General features: G+C 40.4%; 1 protein-coding gene across 14 annotated transcripts in view; it reads left to right on the forward strand.

Moving 5' to 3' along the window:
• The first annotated feature begins 9,501 nt into the window (after window positions 1-9,501).
• The window catches only part of AKAP13 (A-kinase anchoring protein 13), a 266,733-nt gene continuing 253,381 nt past the window's right edge, over window positions 9,502-22,853 (forward strand). For 4 of the 14 annotated variants that reach the window (XM_081831639.1, XM_081831640.1, XM_081831644.1 and 1 more), the window contains exon 1: window positions 9,506-9,579. The gene's annotated coding sequence lies outside the window, so the exon portion shown is untranslated. Of the gene's footprint in view, window positions 9,580-22,853 lie in introns of all 14 variants that reach the window. The other 10 variants (XM_081831643.1, XM_081831645.1, XM_081831647.1 and 7 more) reach the window with 4 other exon arrangements.

The raw sequence follows: 22,853 nt of genomic DNA on the forward strand, positions 1-22,853 counted from the left end.
CTCTGGGAAGATTTCCAACAGCTCTGTTTCTTATGGTTGAAAGCGTCTGCCATCATCTTTTTATAAGGCTGTGGTGGTGGGGTTATCTCCTCCCCCCACCCCCCAACCTCCCAGTTATACAAGTGATAAACAAAATTTGGCAAATATATAAAAGAGGAAATAATTACGCATTATCTCTTTACCTAGAGATAGTTAACATTTTGATTTTCCTCTAACCTTTTTCTCGCATTTATGTAGTTTTAAAAACACATAGTTGAGATGAGATTATATATACAGATTCCTGCTTTTTAAATTTAATAATGCATTCTCATGTTATACAGGTTTTTAAATATTATTTTAAGGGATAGCATCATTCTTTGGAGCTACCAAATGTAACTAATTCTCCATTAGTGGACGTCAGGTTTTCCTCTCAATTCCATCATTATTTCCTTATGACAAAATCAAAGTACTGCGTTAAAGTCTGAACATTTTCAAGTTTCTCTACATTTATAAATTTGTTAAATTTTATACAAAATGCTTATGACCACTTGATATTTTGTGCCCATCATCTGAATATAGGGTGTTTGTTTTGCCCCATCTTTGTCAGCAGTGAGCACTTTTGCTTTCCTACTCCTTCTTGATTTATAGGTGGAGAAATGCAATGAGATGATACCTTTCTAAAAATGTGATGACTGCTTGTCAATCCTTAAGCTCCTTGGCCTTCACTTTGGTCTGGACCCAATCATAGGGACTTCTCGATCACCCCTTCATATTATTAGCTAAGTTTCCTAAACACACAAGTGTTTGTGTGACCAGGTCTGGAGTGGATTCATGAAAACCACGTTGTCACTGAATAGTTAAGTAAGCATTTGGAAATTCCCTGAAAAGGAAAAAAGAACAACCCAGCAATGCTATCCATGTTTATGGTGTTCTCTGCCCATCCTTTATATATTTAGCAGTGTACTTTGAACCAGTTTGTGCATCCAGAAGAACGAGTCCAGATGCCTCTGCCCTTCCCTCCATCAAAGCAAAGACCTCGGTCATTTCCTGCCTGTTGCCTTTTCTTTTGATTATGACTAGCAAGTTCTCAGCTGCCTTCTAAGTTACAGACTTGTTCATACAACAACTTAAGCTCCATATTTATTGGGCATACGTATATCTGTTTTATAGGGGAGACTTTTTCTTAATGTAGATTTCTCTTTCTCTGGAATTTATTCATGTGTTCTGGAACGCTGCTGTTGTAACTGACTATATTGTAAACTTGGGGATCCCAGGAGGGACCGACTTTGGCACTGGAGAGAGAGCGCGCTGATGCAAAATCAAAATCTTAAAAAGGTAGCTGTTGTACAGATAACAGAGCTTTCTTCTTCTCTGTTCATCAGTAGAAATTGTTTTATCTGGTATTGCATGGGTGAATCTTTCCTTGAATTAACCAGTTTTCATTTACCTTGAGGCCAGTCAGGTACCAACAAGGGAGGGGAGATTCAAAGCAGTCACAGATGCCAACGGGGTGGTGCATTGAAGCTCTCACACACTCTTCTTGTTCTTAGGACGCCTCCTTCTTCAGAGCCACCCCCAGTTTCTTGTGTCATATATGCGATCTGAAGAAGTTGAGTTACCCCTTTTCCTAGGGATGACACTTAACGTTCATGTCTGTGATCCATTTTGGGATTAATTTTTGCTGTGGAGTGAGGTGAGAGTTTAAGTTCGTTTTTGTTTGTTTTTTTTCACCCATGGATATCCCCTCCTAGTGCCCTTTGTTGAAAAGACTCTTAGAAGTTCTTTTCTTTAAGCCCTGTTTCTGCCTTGCCCTCTTGGATATGCTAATGAGAAGAAGGTTTCCTTTCTGACTGAGCTGGGGGAAGAAGGAGGGAAGGGGTTTGTGTTGAGTCTTGCCCTTACTGTAGGGTGGTCTCCTACCATAGTTTGCTTTGCTTTGATTCTGATTCTATTAAGAAGATATTTACAGAGTCTTTGTAAACAGTGAATAGAGTTTTAGCCAGCTTGGCTTTAGTTAAGAAGATGCTCTGTTATCCCCTCCGTCTGAGGGTGATTATGAAATCTTATTTTAACAATTTGGGTCAGATAAGCCTACGATAGAATAAGCTAACTTGAACATTTGTTAAAAATAGTTCTAACATGAAACTGATGAAACCCATCTTAAAACATTTTCTTTTCTTTTTCCAGTTATTTCTAACTATAAAAGTAAAACATGGGGGCCCCTGGGTGACTCAGTCGTTTACATGTCCAACTCTTGGTTTCGGCTCAGGTCATGATCTCAGGGTTGTGAGACGGAGCCCCACATCAGGCTCCACGCTCAGAGAAGAGTCTGCTTGAGATGCTCCCTCTCTCTCTCCCTCTGCCCCTCTCCCCACACACTCTCTCTCTTTTTTTTTTTTTTTTAAAGATTTTATTTATTTATTTGACAGAGACACAGTGAGACAGGGAACACAAGCAGGGGGAGTGGGAGAGGGAGAAGCAGGCTTCCCGCGGAGCAGGGAGCTGGATGTGGGGCTCGATCCCAGGACCCCTGGGATCATGACCTGAGCCGAAGGCAGACGCTTAACGACTGAGCCACCCAGGCGCCCCAACACACTCTCTCTCTTAAATAAATAAATCTTAAAAAAAAAAAGAGTAGAACATGTTTATTACAGAAATTTTTGGAAGTTACCAAAGCATAAAGAAAAGCCTTTCTTTCCCCATCACTGCCATCCTGATTTTGGCAAGGCAGCACTCTTAATTTTGTGTGATTGGTCTGTGGACTCTGGACAGCATAGTTGGAACAGTATTTTGATCTACTGATGGGTTCAGGCCTGTTTACTTGCATTTCTCATGAAGGGGAAAAGATTAGGAGCTGGTATTTGAAGAACATCTATTAGCCAGGCCTTGTACTTCACAAAGCTCTGTGAAGTATTAAAATCATAATTAAAATAGTAATGAGAATTTTTTATAAGGTTTTTTTTTTTTCTTTTTTTAAAGATTCTATTTACTTATTTGAGAGAGAGTGAGCATGAGTGAGGGCAGAGGGAGAGGGAGAAGTAGACTTCCTGGATGAATGGGGAGCTCAACATGGGGCTCAGTTCCTGGGACCTTAGCTGAAGGCAGACGCTTAACCGACTGAGCCACCCAGGCACCCCAAAAATAGTAATGAGAATTTATTCCCTTTCTGCATTCTTCCTATCTCCCCTTTCTCTTTTATAGTCTTGAGTTAAATAATTTGCCCAGTGTCATTTAGGTAGTATGTGATAGATCTGAAAACTAGGAGAAAAACTTAAGCATCTTTCAGTTCAAATCATTAAGCTGTATTTTCTTTCATGGTTTGGAAGGCTTTACAAGAAAGGATGCGGTAGCTCTCCTTTTCTTTCTTTCCTGGCTCATGTGGTCTCCCTTTTATTCTCTACCAGAATTAGAAGTTCCAAGATCCCCTTATGTCCTGCTCAGATTAAGCCTCGTTCGTCTTCTCCCTTCTGTGCTGTGCTTTCAACTTCGAGAGCCTTAGTTCTGACTTTGGTATTTATTAGTTGAATAGAAAGATGAGGAGAAGCTGGGATTTTTTTTAACATGAAAATTCCTTGAACTGGATTGATTGAATTTATTTTGTATTACCTAATAAGTAGCTGTGGATTACCCTGGCAAGCCACTCAGTTTCTTCGTCTGTAAAATGGACTAGCTTACTCAACAAAGATCCTTCTAGGATATGTCAGCATTCCCAATTTCTCATGTTAGGGGAACCATGAAATATGTTTCTGGTGATGTGGTCGGGAGTACCAATCATTGGGACCTCTGTCTTCCCCTGAGTGTCCTTAAATCTCACCTCTTCACACTGTGTGCATTTGAGTTAATGGGTAAGAACATCAATTGTAGCACACTCTTCTTTTCAGTGTAAACAAGGTATATGTGTGTATGATATTTGTGATCTTGGAGCTCATTCCTCCTTCATTTAGGAGAGGTTTATGATGGTCAGGGCCTTCTTGACAGCCAGGATTTCCCGTTGACACCCTCGCTTTATCAAATAACATAATTTATTCTAATATGTTGCTTATGTCATTGCCATATAGTATCCTGTCTGGAAGCAGAAAGGTGGTTGATATGTTTGTCCAGGAATCCAGTTTTTTTTCCCCTTCATTGAAGTTTGTCAGCAGAAATTTTTTTCGTCGTGGTTCAGGCTAAGGCTTGAGGTATAATGAGTGCAGAGGGAGGTGGCATGTTTGGACTCTGGACAGTTAAAGGCAGAGTTCTTTGTATTAACCTACTCTGTTAATCACTAAACTATTTTGTTTAGTGATTTAGGGCTTTACACTTAAGCCAACTACTTATATAAATTGTATTTATTCCAAATAAATGTTCTTTTGGAACCGAACATTAGAACTCAGGCTAGAGTGGAGCATCTTACTGTTACGTTAGGCTCATGAAAACAAACAGTAGAACAGAAAACAACCAAGGGTCACGGCTTCCCACAGTCATCTTACCATATTTGGACCAGTGAATCAGGACAAAGAATGACAAAAGGTGGCTTAGGAGGTGTGGAAAAGAAATCCTAAAGGAAATAAAAAGTGGATTATTTTCATTTCTCTCATTCTGGTGCCAGTGAACCTTTGATTTGGTTGCAGAAGAAATCCACATGGGAGTAAGAAGTTGTTTAGAGTAAAATCTTAACTTTGTGTTGACTGACATTTTGCTTTTCACATGTTCAGGAAAATTGGAAAGAAAAGCGTTAGTGGTTGAATAAAATACCAGCAAACAAAACAGTCCTTCTGGGATGTCTAGGAGGGAATACAGAATCCATTTTAATCTTTTTCAGAAGATTTGTGGGAAAGGGATTACAATTTAGTTACAGTTTAGTGAGGCCAACCTCAGGATTCTAACAGCACTTCCTGGTTGAGGGGATTTTGTTCTCAGTGGCTTTCTACTTTCCATTTTGGACCTCTTCTGTCCTGGAGGCTTTCTCTCCCAGCCCCTTTGCCCCGAGGTATTCTTTTACCACAGAAGACGTTAACTCTTCATATGGTACAATCATCATAGCTGTTTTAAAACCTGTTTTACAGCCAAGGAAATTAAGGTAGAGAGAAATTGCATGGGGTCACGCATATTGTTTTTCCATTTAATGTCTGTCTGCTCTTAAAGTATTTAAGACTTTTGCTCTACTCTTCTTTCTTCTTCCCCCTCATCCTCCAGATGCTTGCTCAATCAGAAAGCCCTTTATCCTCTGATCTCTGATAAGTTATCTGAGCAAAATAGTTCTTTGGAATGAATCTCCTTGGGGTTATTACTTACATTTTTTAAATATGGCAGATAATTTTAATGAATATTTGGTTAGCACGGCGTGCAGGTGGTCCCTTGTTTTTGAGGCCCCTACAATACCAAAGAAATGGTGAACAGCTTGGCACCTCATCACTGAAAGGCACTTTGTCTCTATGTTTCCGGAGCTCACAGTGGGAGCAATAGGCTCTGATGGCCCCCCTGAGAGTCAGCCTGGGAGAAGACTGATGTGTTCTAATTTTGAAGACAGAGAAGTAAACTGATAATATGTTAAGATTTATAGTGATCATTGATGCAGAAACCATTTTAGTGATCGTCGGTGCGAGAAGTTTGTTTGGGATATTCTGTGTCCTGATGTGTGACTTAATTCTGTCTTCTTATCTGCTTGTCATACTATGGAATTAGTTTATGTAGCTGTGTGCTCTGATGAGAATTCATTTAATTACATCTTCCTTTGGGTTCCCGTGGTGCTGTGATTTACCTTTATTACAGTACTTGTAGCCTGGCTTGGGGAAAAAGATACCATCAACTGTGAAAGAAGTCAGGCCATAATTAAATTAGCGAAATTCAATCAATTAAATTAAGGCAGTAATGGGAAGAACCCAAAATGATTCACATTGGTCTCATGGTAATGGTGCTCTCTCTACCTGCAGTTTTTCCTTCTAATTACTTTGACTTTAGTTGTGGAAGTGCCAGGATTAGTGAGCAACCTGGTGACGGCAGCAGGTCATGAACATTAGGGTAGACAGTAGGTTGGGGCTAGGGAGTGTGGCCTTATTGTGAAGAAAGAGAAAGCAAGGGGCCCTTGGAAGGATTTGAGCAGAGAATTGACACAAAATTGTATCCCAGTTGTGGGGGAGTTGAACCTCGAAATGATGAGGGGGACAGCTCCTGCCCGGAAGCAGGGAGAACAATACAGAAGCCATAGTCCAAGGGAGAGGATGAGGCCTTGGGCCAGTGGGGATGGGTAAGGGGTCACTGTGGGGGTAAACTAAATAGGGTTTGTTGAGATACAGGTTAGGTGGTGAGGGACAAGGGAAGAGTTTGCTTGAGAGCTTGAAGTGAGACCATTAATGAGGATGAAGGGCAGAGAGGGAGAGTACAGAAGATTGGTTTGGTGGAGAACATCCACAGGGAATAGGATGGCTGGTGGGCAGTCAGGGTATGGAGCTCAGGAAGGAAGTCAGAGCTACATACAGTCCATGCCAAGAGCAATCCGCATGTAAGAGATCGTTGAAACTGAGGGAGTGGAATGGAGAAGTAATTGTTGGATGTGAGGGCTATCCAGAGGTAAGTAGCCTAGGTTGTCTGGCCAGGCAAACATGTCTTTTCTTCCTGCCACTTCACCCAGCCCTTCCTGAAGTTAATGAGTAAAACTAATGAGCAAAAATTGATTTGGGGTTCTTTCTCCTCTCCTTTTTCCTTGCTCTGGCTTTGGGGGAAGTTGAACGGTTTGTGCACCTTTTGGTGGTAGATGAGGTAGGAAATGTCGCCACAGCAGTAACGGGTTTTGGACCTTTTGTCTCTCATCCTCCCTCGTTCTGCTCGTCTGTGTGGGTCCCACCCTCAGTGCCGCACACGGGCTGTATTGCAGCTGGAAGATGAGCTGCAGTTCAGTGAACTTTTAATTTCCAGTCCTCCAGCCATTTGCTAAAATGATTAGAAATGTTCAGAGGCGTCAAATAAATAAAATATTTTTATGTTGGAAAAACCTGCCTTGGCAGCGTGTGGGAGGTGGAGGGGGGAGAGGGATTGGATCCTCAGGGTTTGAGTCCCATTCAGTTCTGTCACCAAACAAGTCACTTCCTTAACTTCTTAGGGTCGTTCTCCTTTTCTGTAAGATAAAAGGGACTGGAACTATATTAGCACCATTTCCTTTTAGCTTTGATATTGTCATTCCTAGAAAGTGGTCTCAGAAGGTAAGTGTATCTGTGTAGAGAACAAAAGGGCATATAAACATGAAAGTAAAATGATTGGTGTTTTAACAGTTTTATGAGAGAATGCCATCAACTTGATTATTTAGTGCGGGAGAGAAGATAGTTTGGGGAGAGAGGTGTAGTGCTGGAGGCAGAAATCCAGCATGTGACACTTGACAGCCCTGTGGTGTTTTGGGGGGACTGTGCTTAGTATTTTGTCCTGTGCTTCTGTGAAGTGTGCCTTCTGAACTGGAATGTGTGGTCGTCACTTGCCTTTAGCTAAGTTTTAGAGTTGTTTTCATGAAAACTCTTCTGTTGCTTAGCTAGAATTTTTCAGAAAATGGACCCCCATAAGGAAATCATTTAGATAGGGTTCCTAGCAGTGTGTGCACTCATTGGTTCGTTAGTATTTCGAAATCCACTGAGTGGCTCTCCTCGAGCTGGGGAGGGGGAAGACAGGCTGGTGGGGGGAGACAGGCATACACGAATTCCCCATCCTCTCCTTGACATTCTCAGTAAACCGCACCACTGCCGGTCTCCACATGCAGGGCAGAAATCTAGAAATCATCCTTGATAACCCCTTTGTCTTACCCCCATATTCATTACATTTGTCCACAAACTTTGTTGAGTTTAACATCCTTTTACCTGTTGCCTACCCCCTTCTTTCTTTCTTCGTCGCTCACCTGAGCCTGAGTTCTGCCCCCTTACGTGAGTTCTTGCCACAGCCTTCTGCCTAGCATCCCTGTATCCAGCACCGCCTGCCGCCTTTCGCTCTGTTGTCCAGTATATAAACAAGGGATCCTTTTCTAATCATGACCCTTACTTGTAAAATAAAGACCAGAAGAGTTGATGGGGTCTAGGAGGCTCTCAGTGGTCTGGCTCCTACTCTTTTCCACCTTCATTTCCAACAGTATTCCCTCCTGTTCTCTTTGCATTTGTTTTCTTTTATTTTTTTTATTTTTTTTTTTAAGATTTTATTTATTTATTTGAGAGAGAGAATGACATAGAGATAGCATGAGAGGGGGGAGGGTCAGAGGGAGAAGCAGACTCCCTGCTCAGCAGGGAGCCTGATGTGGGACTCGATCCCGGGACTCCAGGATCATGACCTGAGCCGAAGGCAGTCGCTTAACCAACTGAGCCACCCAGGCGCCCTGCATTTGTTTTCTTTTAATCCTTCCTATTCACCTACTTTGTTAGGGTCTTTGTACCTCAAGGATTCTTCTCTTTGACTATTATTTCTCAGCTCTCAGCTCAAATAGTTGCTTCCTTGGGGGAAGCTTTTCCTTGACTTCCCCAAACAGGTAAAATCTCCCTGCTATTTGTTTTCATGATACCACCTCATCGTAATGTTGTTACGGTTTTCTGTTTATTAGTGTGCTGACTTGATTTTGTCCTTCACTAGACTGTAAGCCCTCTGAGAGTGCAGGCTAAACCCTCAGAGGACTCCGCATTGTCTCCGCAGTACCCTGTATGGCTCCTAGCATGTAACACGAGCTCTGTGATTGTATGTTGAGTGAATGTGAGAGCTTTAGGTACTTAGAGGTCACAGAAGAGGCATTCTGATGTGTATAAAGTACAAAATTGTGTGGCCTGGATAGAAATAACCATAATTCTGTAATGAACACAGAGAAGGGGAGTTGGGGGCTGATGTAGACTGATGACCTCAGACAGTGGGCCTTATGCTTAATCTGTGGGTCGGATAATGCTGTTGTAGACTGTGGAAGTTGGTCGTACCCTTGCAAATGGAAGTCAGGTAAACGAGATTTTCTTTTTGTTTTGGAGCAAGGTCAGTGCCAAATCAAACAACATGTGGGAAGACTTGAGCCATAGTTTCCGTGACTTCATTGGTTTTGGTGTGCTACTTGACAGGACTTAATGTTCTTTATCCTGCTTTCTGAACTTTAAGGAAGGAATGGGGAGTGGGTTAGGCCAAAAAAGTAAATGTGTAGTCATAAAAGGACAGAACCTCCGATTTGCTTTTTTAAGTAATAGATTTGTTTAAAAAATAAGAATTCTTCAATAAGATGGAAAGGATATGGACCTGGGTTTGATTCTTAACTCTGATTTTTTTTAAAGGCTTTATTGAGATATAATTTACATACCAAATAATTTATCTGTTTAAAGTGTACAATTTAGTGGCTTTTAGGATATTCAGAGTTGTGCAGTGATGACCCACAATTTTAGAATATTTTCCTCACCTCAAAAGGAAACCCTACATACCCCCCGAGCTATCAGCCTGTTCTCATATTTAATAACCGTTTTATCTTGAATAACTCATCTAAGCTCTCTAAAGTTCATTTCCCTTTTCTTCTTTTGTCTCCTAACAGCTCTCAAGATATTGAGCCAGACTATCCCCTTCTTTGACCTGAGAACCCTAATTCATCTTACTGACAGAGGAGTGATTATTGGCTACCAAAAGTCACAGGTCTCTTTCTGCATATGCTGATAAGATAGGTTTCTTGTATCCATTTGGATGTTGACAGAGACCTGTAGGATTCATTTATATCCATATATAATTTCATCTTGGCACCTGGGTCACCTCATGTACATCCTTGGTACATTTTTCTTAGCCTTTCAGGGTTTTTGGATCCTCAGTCTTCCTTCCTCCCTCCCTCCCTCCCAAACTTATGACTCTGAGATCTAGAGTCATGCTCCACTGACTGAGCTAGCCAGGTGCCCCTGGATCCTCAGTCTTACTTTCAGTATATTAGTATTCCTAATGAACCTCAGATAGTCTGTATATTTGATCATTTTATTGTTGGATTTTTCAAGATTTTGGTAAAAGTGTTCATCAGATTTGGAACGAGTGTGTAGAGTGGGGAGGAGTTGTAGATGCCTGTAATAGAGACCTTGTTTCTTAGAGATACCCATCAGTTCCTCATTTTGCTTTCTTGTTGAAACTGTGATAGGATTGAGGATGGCAGCAGTGGGGAATGGGGCATATTTCCACCCCTTCCACAGTGCTTCCCCAAATTCCTAGGAAAACAAACAACATGCGTTACCCTAGAAGCACAGACAGTGGCATGTGCTGGGGGAGGGAGAATTTTAGTCATACGTGCTTGAATCTGAGGCTACCACCTCCTCTTAAACCATGTTTCTTTTTTTTTTTTTTTTTTTGAGATTTTATTATTTATCAGAGAGAGACTCAGCGAGAGAGGGAACACAAGCAGGGGGAGTGAGAGAGGGAGAAGCAGGCTTCCCCACAGAGCAGGGAGCCCCAAAGGCAGACGCTTAACGACTGAGCCACCCAGGTGCCCCTTAAACCACGTTTCTTTACTTCCTTCACAACAATATCATGGGAGATTTAGACAGGTGTTCTGTTGAAATCGACATATTCTCAATCTCTTGGAGTGAAAAAGTTACTTAAAAACAAAAAAGAAAGAAAGAGCTCTGTCTTGGAATGTTTTATACATGGATGTATGCTGGGTTTTTAGATTATTTCCTTTTGGAAGGCTCACAAAGCATCCTTTTAACGATTTGTGGCTGATGTTGACATAAAACTCAATAGATCACAGTTGATGGAATCTACTCTCTTACTGCAAATTGCTGTTGTCCCTTTATATTCTTCTGTCTCTTGTATGCCTGCATCATTTTTTGGGACTCAGGAAGTAAATCTCTTTCTGGCCTGGGACAAACTCCTTTAAGTCGGAAACTCTGACAGAGTTTTCCAGGTCTTGGGCTGTTAATTTTTGCTTTGCTGTTATTCATTCTACATCATGTAGTCTGAAGTTCATTCTCCTTGGAGAAAAGGGGGAAATAAAACAGATAAGGGACTCTTTTATGTACTTCTTTTTGTATACCACCATCCTGAGCAGTAGGTCTTAGATCTTCCTTATTTGTATTGCCTCAAACATAGAAAACCAGAAAAGCCCTTTTTGTAGTGCATGGCATTTTTCCAAGCTTCAGGTCATTTGGAGAGCAAAGAAGCATACACTTTCTGCTTTTATATTCTAAACTGTTGTAAGATCGTCCTTCTTGTTGTAAGCAAAATCAGAACTGTTTAATTGTTTAGTCACACGGATATATACACTGAACATTTTAGTTAAACAGGCCTTTCTGCTTTGAGTTGGAGATGACTATTCATAAGGTGTTAGAGATGAAAACCAATTCCTGACCACTCCTCCTTAACCAGAATCCAGATACTAAGGACTATACTACCTCAGAGTCTATAGGAGACTTGCTGTCCTCACTTTCCATTTTCTGATAGCTCAACTAGCAGCTCTCAAACCCGCCCTGGGTCTAGTCAGCTCATGCAGAACTATTCGCTCCGAGCTCTTGTTGAGCTCATGAACCTTCCCCAGAAGTTCCATGAGGTTATGGATTCCGGGGAGGTATTTCTAAGTTTGTTTGATACTGTCACAGTAATGGCAATAATTTATTATCTCTGGTGCGCCAGGCCTGAGTGTAGCTAAGCATTCTACTTACGTTTTCTTGCTTAATCCTCCCAACAGTGTTGTAAGAAAGGTACGATCCCTTTTTTACTGACCAAGGACCTGAAGCTCAGAGAGGTTAAGTGAATTGCTCCAGACCTCATGGAAGGAGTCTATTCTATATCTGCATTTTTTGTCAGTCCTTAGAAGTAACTCCTCTAAAATAAGAAAGTAAGAGGCATACCAAAGTTCTGACCTCAGTCCAGTTGACCTCGAAAGTGAATGCTTGTTCTCACCACTGTTGAGGGCCTGCTGTGGTGTGGGACCATGTCAGGTGCTTTGGAGGATATGAAATTGAAGGAAACCTATTCTTGGCTTTGCAAGGCTTTTTTAAAAATAAGGGTTAGGGGACCCATTGAAGGTTTTTTATTTATTTTTTTTGAAGAGAAGATCTATTGTTCTTTTGGGAAGCCTGAGGTTGAATCTGCTCATCAGCGTGCAGCATTGGAGCTGTGGTAGAAGAAGGTAGAGATTGCGTGTGTCAGCTCTGTGCTGTCTAGTTGTAGCGCCTGGCTCCTTGCAGTGGTCTGTAAGTCACTGCCTGTGGGCACACCTGCTTCCTTAGTCCCTTTCCTTTGTAGACATCTGTTGCCTGGTGACAAACAAACGGATTTGCCTTTATTTTAGGTTCTTCCATTTATTGTATCTGTCTTCACATAGAGAGCTCCAACCCTTATTGGAGGGTGATGCTGAGCTGTGACTGCATTGGTAAAGTGTAGTGAATTTCTTTTTTGACGTTCCTAAGCCAGAGTATCATGAAAAGAGTTTGAAAGTTGGCTGAATAGAAGCAGGTCCCATCAGGGGATGAAGCATCTGCCTTAAGCTGCGGTGAAAAAAAACAACTAACTTTTAAGTATTCTTTGAAAGTATCTCCTTTATTCTGTTTTTTTTTTTTTGGAATATGCTTATGATGGGAATTCGGAAATATGTAGAACACAGCTCATTAAGGAAATTTTAGAATATGAAGTAGAAAAATAAAAATTAGCCATATTCTCACCTTCCAGGAATAATCATTGAATATTTGGGTGATCTCTACATGAATGGGGCAGCCAAGCTAAGGCTTCAACTGAATGCAGATTGGAGCTGCCATCTAAGAGGCAGAAGTTGGACATCTTAGTTCAGCTAACTGCCTGCTAAAACAAACAAACAAACAAACAAAATCAAGGTTTTTTGGAGGATAGAACAATCCAGTGTTGCCACAATATCCAGGGTACAATCTAAAATTCCTCAAAATATGCAGAAGCAGGCACCTGGGTAGTGCAGTTGGCTAAGTGTCCGACTCTTGGTTTCAGCTCATGTCATGGCCCTCGAGGTCGTGAGATCGAGCCTCATGTGGGGGTTCACACTCAGCATGGAGTCTGCTTAAGACTCTGTCCCTTCTTCCTTTCCCTCTGCACCTGCGTGCGCTCTCTCTCTCAAGTAAATAAATAAACAAATCTTAAAAAAAATAGGAAGAAACGGGAAAACGTGACCCATTCTCAAGAGAAATATAATCAACGGAGATTGATTCAAAGATGACTCAGATGTTGGATTTAGTGGGTAAAGATTTAAAAGCAGCTATTATTACTATTCTCAGTTATGTACAGGAAGACTTACTTGTAATGAAACGTTACAAAATCAGTGCAGAAACAGAAACTGCAAAAAAAGAAAAAATACCTGAAATAAAAATTTTCCAGGATAAGTTTAACAGAACAGAGATAACAGTAAAGAATCACTGAACTTTTAGATCAATAAGAATGATCTAATCAGAAGAACAGAGAGAAGAGATTGAAACAAAAATGAACAAAACGTCAGAGACCTGGGGGACACTTTAAGAAATGTCTATACTCTGCATGTAATTGAAGTTCCGGAAAGAGAAGCGGGAGAATGGGATAGAAAAAATTACTTGAAGGGACAAGGATACACATTTCCCAAATGCAGTGAGAGAATTAAGTAAAACTTACTAGTGTTTGACATTGTTTATAAGAAGAAGGCGGTAAAAAAGGATGGGGGGCATAGAGCCTAGGAAGAACCGTGGCTTGATTGCTCTACCCCCCCCCGGCAAATGTCTGGTCTTAAAAGCCTGACTGATTTCAATCCATACTGGCGTGTTCCTTTCTGGGTCTTACAAATCCACCCTGTTAGGCCATCAGTAGATTAAGTTGCAGCCAAGACTAAATTGTGCAAAATGGTAGAATATGGTGGGTTTTTTGAACTGTGCCAGGGCTGGTTTCCTTTGGAGGTCTGCAGTGAACACTGGGTCTTTTTGTGTTCCCTGCTTTTCCCTCTTTCTTCTTTCCTTTCCTGCTACCCTCTTCTTGTTTCTGAGAGAGGGCAGAAAGGAGACTGGTACATTTCAGCTGGACTGAAACATCAAAGGCAGTGAGTTCTCTTGGTATTAGAGTCAGCTTTGCCAGAGCGCTACCTCTGGGGAGGCTTTTGTTGGGTCTTTTCTCTACTAGATGATGATGCTGGTGGCAGAGCTGGGAGTCACTTGGTAATGAGTTGTTGTTAAGCCTTGGTTGAAATGTGGAAGCCAAATTCCTGTGGTTCTGACCTTAACCTTTCTAGAAATGCATGCTTGCACACCCAGCTAGTATGCACTGGCAAGGCCATCCTGATTGTTCAGAGTTTGACATCCTGCCCCAAGCCCCTGTTCCCGTTTGCTCTGGCTGCCCTTGGACTTGCCCTAGGACAGTCCTTTCCCTTCTAACACAGCCCCTGTGACCCAGCAACCAGAGGGTTAAAGTCGGTGCCTCTGCCTGTTAGGTTTTATCAGACCAGTGACTCCCCTGTTTATAAATATTCACATGTCTCCCTTGCCTGTGTGTCCTTTGTAGGTGTTAGAAATTTAGTTACAGGTTTTGGGAGGTGGTATAGTCTTGGATTAACAAAGAGCTTTGGAGTCCTGCTGATTCCAAAGTCTGCCACTTCTGAGCCCGGTGTCTTTAGACAAGTCTTTGAACCCTGATGTTCATTTTCCTGTAGAATAGGGATAATACCTGTTTCTCAGGAGTTTTTGAAGCTTAAAAGAATCTGTATCTAATAATAAGCTTTCCACATGAATATGTATTCCTTTGATTTCCTTTGGGTTTCATCATAGCTAATTACTCTAGGTCATTTCCCATTTTATACATCTTTGTGTAATTCTGTTTTAAGGAATTAGTTTCACAGAGGGAGTTTAAAACTGGTAGCTTCTTATTCATCCATCGTTTTCTTAAACTGAACGGTATTTATTGATCTCTAGGCATTTATTTTTAACCTTGTTCTGTATCTGTGTATAGGTCTGTCGTCTGTACTGTAGTAGACCAGAGGTATTTAAAAGCAAAATATTTGCACTTTAGTACTTTCTGCCTCCTATCCATCTTCCTCGTCTTATTTTGTAGCAATGCACCTTACTCATAAGAGACACACAGTACATTTTATTGGTGACAGTGATGACTTGAAAAAACTTTTGAAACACCATAAAAAGTTTTTAAAATTTATACTCAGTTGGCAAGCTGTAGAATCTTGGCATTAAGAAAAACTTAAAGATCCTTTAAAGATCCTTGGACCTTTTCTCCCGGGTAAACCTTTCTAGTTTCATCAATTGTTACTTTTTAAAACATAGTTTTCATGGGGCATGTGGCTGGCTCAGAGTGGGTGACACTTGATCTTGGGGTTATGAGTTCAAGCCCCACATTGAGCATAGAGTTGACTTAAAAAAAAACCACCACCACAACATGGTTTTCATTTCTCTTACCACCCCGCCTTTACTTTGTTCCCAACCTTTTTTGTCTGTGTCTATCTTGGTGGGGTTCCCAGAATGGACCATTATATTCCTGGACTGTTGAATAAATAGTGGTTTGGAATCACCTGCCAGCTTCTTTGCTTGGACAGAAAATATCTATTACTGTACTGAACTACACACATACACACACACACACGTATACAACTGTGTTAATTATACATTTATTAATGCATACCAGTGGTTTGGGCAGCCATTTTATGCTGTTGACTATTGATTTCCGTTTTGTGTCAACCAACCCTTTAGTGTATTTTACAAGTGATTCTTCTGCTCTGCCACCTCTTTCCTACCTTTATGTGATGTAATTGATTCTAAATGCATCCCTTGCATATTTTCTGTACTTGGTGCATAGTAGGTGCTTAATAGATGTTTGAGTGATTGTGCTTTTTATCCCTGAACTTGCTTAATCCCTGAGTTTCTTCCTTTTTAGTATCATCCCCACACAATCTGTGCTCTAGCCCTGTTGAACTACCAGTTACTAGACCCTGAAACAGCCGACTCTTTGTGCCTCTGTATGAGTGTGTACACAGTTTTAACTCTGGAACAACTCCTCTCATCCCTGTTGTATTCAGCTTCTAAGATTTAGCTAGCAGGCACCTCTTCTGTCTTTCCTGACCTCTTTCTTCCCCACACTCCCTCGTGTCTTCTCCTACCTGGATAACCAGGTAAGTCTTTCCACTTACTTGTTTTCATATGTGTCTCCCCTGGAATGCATATACTTCGAGAGCAAGGACTGTGTTTTTATTTTTCCATCGGCAGGCAGACACCTGACGCTGTGCCTGGCATGGCGGCACCTGCATACTAAACTGGTGAATGTGTGAATGAGTAAACGAACAGGTGAACAGTTTCAGGGCCCGATGTTCCAGCCCATAATCTTTCTGGATTTGGGTTCTGTGATTCAGCCTTTTATCCATTAGTACATTGAGCAGGTTTGGTCAGGATGCTTTCTCTGTCTTTATTGAGTTACTGCCTTCAGTGTTGACTAAGGCGGGATTGAGGCCTGATTGCTATACTTCAGGGACTAAAATTTACCTGTTGCTTTTTTCCTGTATTTTTGTTTCAGAATAATATAAAAGAAGAACAACAACAAAAACCTTATAATTTCTGGCTTCGATGGTGTAGGAACAGCCCAGACTAGCTTGCTTTGTACCCAGATTGAGAGTCTGTTTATTGTTTGCTCTCAAAATATTGTGCAGGTGGATCATTCTTGAGCTCAGTCTCAGCTGAGTGAATATTATGAGACCATGTGGAAAAGCTTTCCTGCATTTTTCAGGGTAAAGGAAGTTTTGAGATCTTCATGGAAACCTACTTAGGCTGCAAGGAAGTGAACTTGGGAATCTTGTCTTTGCTTTCTGGTTTGTCTAGTTGGGCTCGCAGTTTGGATTACGTGTTTAAGTTAGCCTGAACATACTCTGTGGCTGATGCCCCTTCAAAACTGGTGAAAATCCCAGCCCTTCTAGAAGTATATTGACATTTGAAAATAACACTGTATTATGACAGTTTTTGTGGATTTAGTAATTGTCCTATAAGTTTGGACTATTTTAATTTCCAGGAGCAGATGAGAGGTAATCTTTGGAAAAGGATTGTGAAATAAAATTAACCTTCTGGTAAAACTGATTGTGATTTGTAGCTAGGAAGAATAGTCACACTAGCATTTTAACAAACAGCTCTGATTTTTTTTTTTTTTTTTAGGATTCTTTATTTATGAGGGAGAGTGTGAGTGCGTGAGCCAGTGTGGGGAGGAACAGAGGGAGAGGGACAAGCAGGCTCTGCGCCGAGCACTGAGCCGGATGCGGGGCTCAATCCCACGGCCCTGAGATCATGGTCTGAGCCGAAATCAAGAGTCGGACGCTTAACCGACTGAGCCACCCAGGTGTCCCAACACAGCTCTGATATTTTAAAGAAGATTGGGGTTCTCTGATGAGTTGCACTTTGAAATGTTTTGTTCTTTATCTTATGAAGAGACCTAAGCAAAGCAGAGCTAATATAAAGGGCTTAGGACATGAACTGGATTTGTAGAATTCTGTATTACATTAATATTTGGGGAAGAGTTTAGTCTTTACTAGTGTTTTTAGGTCAGTGTGCCCATATTCCACACTTTAAACTTGGTAAATACCTGTAGCATTATTGTCAATACCTTGTAATTAGGTGCTTACATACCATCTCTCTCTAACAGATTGAGAGCTCTTGCAGGGCTATGACTACCCGTTGATGAATTGCTGTGTCCCAAGAGTGTAGTTGCCGGCCCTTGTTAGATGCACAAACATTTAAGAGGATTTACCATGATAGACCGTAGACCTTTGTATGTGTCCTGTGTGGCCCAAAAGTGCCTCTGATCATAAGAAATTGCATTTATTCATGCCTTCTAGAATAGGTAGATCTAAAGTTCTGTCTGTAGTTGCTGTATACAGTGTGCATTACTATTGGGTGTTACGGTAGTCAAGGTATCTCTTTTCCAGGTTGCTCTAAATTGTAACAGATAGTCCAGTATAGACAAGTACTGTGTTAGGTGTAAAGTTTAGCATTTATCCCTAAGCTTGTTTCTAGAATAGCTGCCTGGAAATGGGAATGACATGGCTGCCATTATTTCAGTGATTGATATGATGCAATTCTGCATTATCACTTGCAGGTCATTTCTGGTGAACCCACTATTGTTAAGATGTGAACTTAACTACTAACCTCTTTTTCCTCCAACCCAAGGACACCATGACTATTAAACAGCATGTGTTTTTTTTTTTTTTAAGTTTGTTTGTTTGTTTGTTTATTTATTGTAATCCCTATACCCAACGTGGGGCTTGAACTCACAGCCCTGAGATCAGAGTCAGATGCTCTTCTGACTGAGCCAGCCAGGCACCCCTAAACAGCATGTATTAAATAACATGGCCGGTCTGTTCTAATAAGTATGCTTATAGACTTTGGCCAGGACACTTTGGACCCCGAACAGAGAATCCTAAAGTATTAGTATGGGGATTATAGAGGAATAACTTGAGGCCTAGAGAGATGAAGTGGCTTGTACAGATTTTTTGAAATTCTTACCTAGCTTACAGATTCCTGTTTTTTTTTTTTTGTTTTTTTTTTTAATGGCCTTTCCCTTTTCAGAATAGCTTCTCTTGTCCATCCCTGCCTTTGGTTCTATAACTCTAATATGCCCTAATCATTTTTCTTTTGTTCTGAGTATCCACTGTGTACCCAATTAGGCTTGGGTTGCAGTTAGACAAAAGACCGGAGCTTTAAGCAATGACGGTGAAGAGATTTCAGTGATTTTATGTCTCTGTGAAGATGTGAGGACAGAGATACACCTTCCACGAATGTTCAGTTTTATTCTTTCCTGTGAACCGCAGCATCATGTAGCTGCTTTTGGTTACGTGTCTTTGTAAATGTACACTTTCTTTTCCCTGTTATCTATGTACTTTTCAGTGCTATTTAGCAAAAGTATGGCGGTAGCTTAGTTATCTGGTTTTATGCACTTTCCATGCTTCCTGTCTTCTCGCTGGCCTCTTGTTGCCGGCCTGTTACCACACACATTGTGGAAGAAGCTGAGACTTTGTTATCCTGGCCCAGCCATGGCACCGAGATAATTGATGTTCAACACAATGATGTAGAACATCACAACTTTATAAACGACTATTGAGTTGTTAGAAAAAGTGAAAAAAATTGTTTTGAAATTTGCTTTATTAGAGTACAATTTACATATAGTAAAATTCATCCACTTAAAATGTACAGGTCAATTAATTAGTTCTGTTAGCTGCATACAGTCATATAACCACCACCACAAACAAGGGATAGAACTTTTCTGTCATTCCAGAAAGTTTCTTTCTTGCCTCTTGCAGTCAGTCCCCTTACCCCCACTCCACAGCCCAGGCAAAGCACTGATTGATCTATTTTGTGACACTGAAGTTTTACTTTGCTAGAATTTGGTAAGAGTGAGATCACACAACATAAGTTTTTTTTTTTTTTTAAGATTTTATTTATTTATTTGACAGAGAGAGAGATAGCGAGAGCAGGAACACAAGCAGGGGGAGTGAGAGAGGGAGAAGCAGGCTTCCTGCCGAGCAGGGAACCCGATGCGGGACTCGATCCCAGGACCCTGGGATCATGACCTGAGCCGAAGGCAGACGCTTAACGACTGAGCCACCCAGGCTCCCCCAACATAAGTTTTTTATATCTGCATTTCCATAATGCTTTTGAAGTCTATCAATATAGTTACATGTATCAGTAGTTCCTTTTTTTTTTTTTTTTTTTTTTGCTGAAAAGTATTCCATTGTATGGATATACCACAAACTGTTTATCTACTCGTTGGACAGACATTTGAATGGTTTCTAGCTTTTAGCTATTTACGAGTAAAGCTTCTAGAAATACTTGCATGTAACTCTTTATATAGACATGTATTTTCTTTTCTCTTGAGTAAATAAATACCCAAGAGTAGGATTAAGAAACGATCAAACTGGGGGCGCCTGGGTGGCTCAGATGGTTAAGCGGCTGCCTTCAGCTCAGGTCATGATCCCAGGGTCCTGGGATCGAGTCCCGCATCGGACTCCTGGCTCGGCGGGGAGTCTGCTTCTCCCTCTCCCTCTGCCTCTCCCACTGCTCATGCTCTCTCTCTCTATCTCTGTGTCTCAAATGAATAAATAAAATCTTAAAAAAAAAAAAAAAAAGAAACGATCAAACTGTTTTTCAAAAATACATTTTTCCCTTCCCACCAGCAATATATGAGAGGGTTCCAGTCACTCTTTACTTATCAAATATTGGTATTGTCAGTCTTGTAAATTTAAGTCATGCTGGGGGGGTATATAGTGCTTATCTCATGGAGGTTTTAATTTTTATTTCCTTGAAGACTACTAATATTGTGCATCTGTCTTCTTTGGTGAAAGGTCTAGTAAATGTTTTTTGGCCATTTTTTGGAGATATTTGTCATATTATTGAGTTTTAAGAGTTCTTCATACATTCAGAATACATGTCCTTTATCAAATATGTTTTGCAAATAATTTCCAGTTTCCCCTTTTCATTGTGATAGTGTCTTAAAGAGCAGGAAGTTCCTTATTTTGTTGAAGTCCAGTGTATCCACTTTTTTCTTTATAGTTTGTGCTTTTTTTGTGTCCTCTATCTGTTCTTACACCAATACTACGGGGTCTTGAGTGCTATAGCTTTATAGCTTTATAGTTGTAAAGTCAGGTAGTGTAAGTCCTCCAACTTTGTTCTTCAAAATTCATTTGGCTATTTTAGGTCATTTGCACTTCTTTGTGCATTATCAAATCAGCTTCTTGATTTTCATAAGAAAGTGTACTGCAGTTTTTATTGAAAATGCATTAAATTTGTAGCTCAATTTGGAGAGAGTTGACATGAAACTATATCGAGCTAATCCATTAACTGGACGTATCTCCCTATTTTTAAATGTCTTATGCAGTTTTTTTTTAAAGCATGTTTACAGTTGTAATATTTTGTTAAATTTATCCTTACATATATTTTGTTAAATTTATTCTTAAATATTTCATGTTTTTGGTGCTGTTATAAATGCTTGAAATTTCAATTTCCAGTTGTTTAATATTTAGAAATATAATGGATTCTTGTTTATTGACCTTATAGCCTGCCATTTTGCTAAAAATCACTTATTTCTAGTAGTTCTTTTGTAGATTTGTAGATTCCTGGTGAGAACTGATATTCTTGTTGCCTGTCTGACGGGTAAACATTCATACTTTCATCTCTCTGTATAATTTCAGCTGTAGGTTTTTTGTAAACTCCCTTTATCAGGTTGAGGAAGTATCCTTTCTGTTCATAAAGGATCAGGGTTGAGTTTTGTCAGATGTTTTTTTCCTGCATCTTAATGAGATACTTGTATAGTTTTTCTTATTTTGTTGATGGTGGTAAAGTCCATTAATTTGCAAAAATTAAACCAACATTGTATTCCTAGGATAAACCCCATGTGGTGATTGTGTATTGTCCTCTTTTTTTGTTTCTGGGTTTGAAATGGTAACATTTTGTTAAGGACTTTTGTGTCTGTGTTCATGAGGGCTTCTGCTTTTCTTTTAATATCTTTGTCTAGATTTAGTACCAGGGTAATGTTGGCTGCATAAAAAAAGATGGGACATCCCCTTACCCCCGTCCCCCACTTCTTGATATTGTTATCATTTTTTCCTTAAATGTTTGGAACATGTTACCTTGATGCTGTCTGGGCTTGCAGTTTTCTTTGTGGTAAAACTTAACTAAGAATTCAAGTTCTTTAATAGATGTAGGGTGATTCTGGTAGATGTGCATCTCATTGTATTTTTAATTTGTCTGTTCCTTAATGACTAATGCTGTTGAGCATCTTTTCATGTGCCTATGAGCCATTCGTATATCTTCTTCAGGGAAATGTCTATACAGATATAGTATCTGTTTTTAGTTGGGCTGTCCTCTTATTATTGAGTTGGAAAAGTTTCTTGTAAATTCTGGACATACGTTTCTTTTTTTTAAAGATTTTATTTATTTATTTAACAGATAGAGACATAGCGAGAGAGGGAACACAAGCAGGGGGAGTGGGAGAGGGGAGAAGCAGGCTTCCTGCTGAGCAGGGAGCCCGATGCGGGGCTCAATCCCAGGACCCCAGGACCATGACCTGAGCTGAAGGCAGATGCTTAACGACTGAGCCACCCAGGTGCCCCTGGAAATAAGTTTCTTATCAGATATATGATTTGTAGGTATTGTCTGTGGCTTCTCAAAGGTAAATTGATTACTCTTTTGCACACATATGTGCTGAAGATTTTATCTAATTCACTTATCAAGGGATCCAGTAAGATGTTAAAACTGATTCCACATATCTAGTAATTTTTTATTACATGCCATACATTGTGGATGATGTGTTTTAGAGACCACCATGGTTTTTATCTTTTTAAAAATACTAATTTTTGTTCTGGCAGGCAGCTAATTGGATTGGCCCCAAACTCCCACTTTAGTTTGATCCCTGCTCAGTTCTTTCAGCCTAATGGATTTGCTTTTTGCTGGAAGTCTTGGACTCTCCCCAGTATATGTACAATTCAGGGGTCTACCAAGGATTTAGATAGAGATTTTAAGACTGCAGCTTTCTGTGTACTGTATCATGTGATCTGGGCCTTAGTTGAAAAGCAGTGTAAAAGTGATTCTTACCCAGTATTTTTTCCTTCTTTCAGCTGTCTGCTTCCGTCTCCTTCCAGTGCCTTCAAAGGGTAGCTTTTTATATTTTACTCAGTTATAATTGTTTATCTGTAAGAGCAATAGTTTAATATGGGGTAGTTGCCTTTACTTTTGTTGACTTTTTAAATGGTGGAGCTCTGTTTTAGTCTTCACATCGTTACTTATCCATTCTACTGGATTTGATGTCCATATTTTCCTTCTTTTCCCCCTCTGTGTTTCTTAATCCATTTGGTCCCCCATCCCGTTCCGCCCCCCCCCCCCCCCCCACTGCATTCAGGAAGGCAGTATAGGATTTACAGAGCATATGATGACCGTATTCTCCAAACCTTTGTCGTTTCTACTTAACTTCCCATAGTG

This window comes from Leptonychotes weddellii, chromosome 9, assembly GCF_054177405.1.
Source record: "Leptonychotes weddellii isolate Sample4059 chromosome 9, ASM5417740v2, whole genome shotgun sequence".
Taxonomy (NCBI): domain Eukaryota; kingdom Metazoa; phylum Chordata; class Mammalia; order Carnivora; family Phocidae; genus Leptonychotes; species Leptonychotes weddellii.